The sequence below is a fragment of the Mirounga leonina genome, unplaced genomic scaffold (genome assembly GCF_011800145.1).
Source record: "Mirounga leonina isolate KUSES-001 unplaced genomic scaffold, KU_Mleo_1.0 Mir_224, whole genome shotgun sequence".
Classification (NCBI taxonomy): domain Eukaryota; kingdom Metazoa; phylum Chordata; class Mammalia; order Carnivora; family Phocidae; genus Mirounga; species Mirounga leonina.
Window position 1 is genome coordinate 20,627,825 of NW_023270615.1, and position 432 is coordinate 20,628,256.

The following is a 432-nucleotide window of genomic DNA, read 5'->3' on the forward strand; positions in this document are numbered from 1 at the left end:
ACACACACCACGCCCACCACACACCTAGCACGTGCACGCACACGCACCGCGCCCACCACGCACCTACGTGTGCGCACACACTGTGAACACGTGCACCACGCACCTACCACGTGCACGCACACACCGCACCCACCACACACCCAGCACGTGCACGCACACGCACCGCACCCACCACGCACCTACGTGTGCGCACACCGTGAACACACGCACCACACAGCTAGCACATGCACGCACACACACCGCGCCCACCGCGCACCTACGTGTGCACACACACACCACGCCCACCACACACCGAGCACGTGCACACACACGCACCGCGCCCACCACGCACCTACGTGTGCACACACCGTGAACACGCGCACCACACACCTACCACGTGCACACACACACCGCGCCCACCACGCACCTAGGTGTGCACACACCGTGAACACG

General features: G+C 65.3%; 1 protein-coding gene across 1 annotated transcript in view; it reads right to left on the minus strand.

Annotated features, from left to right (window-relative positions):
• FGD3 (FYVE, RhoGEF and PH domain containing 3) overlaps positions 1–432 on the minus strand; it is a 37,386-nt gene that overhangs the window by 2,490 nt on the left and 34,464 nt on the right. The window lies entirely within an intron of this gene.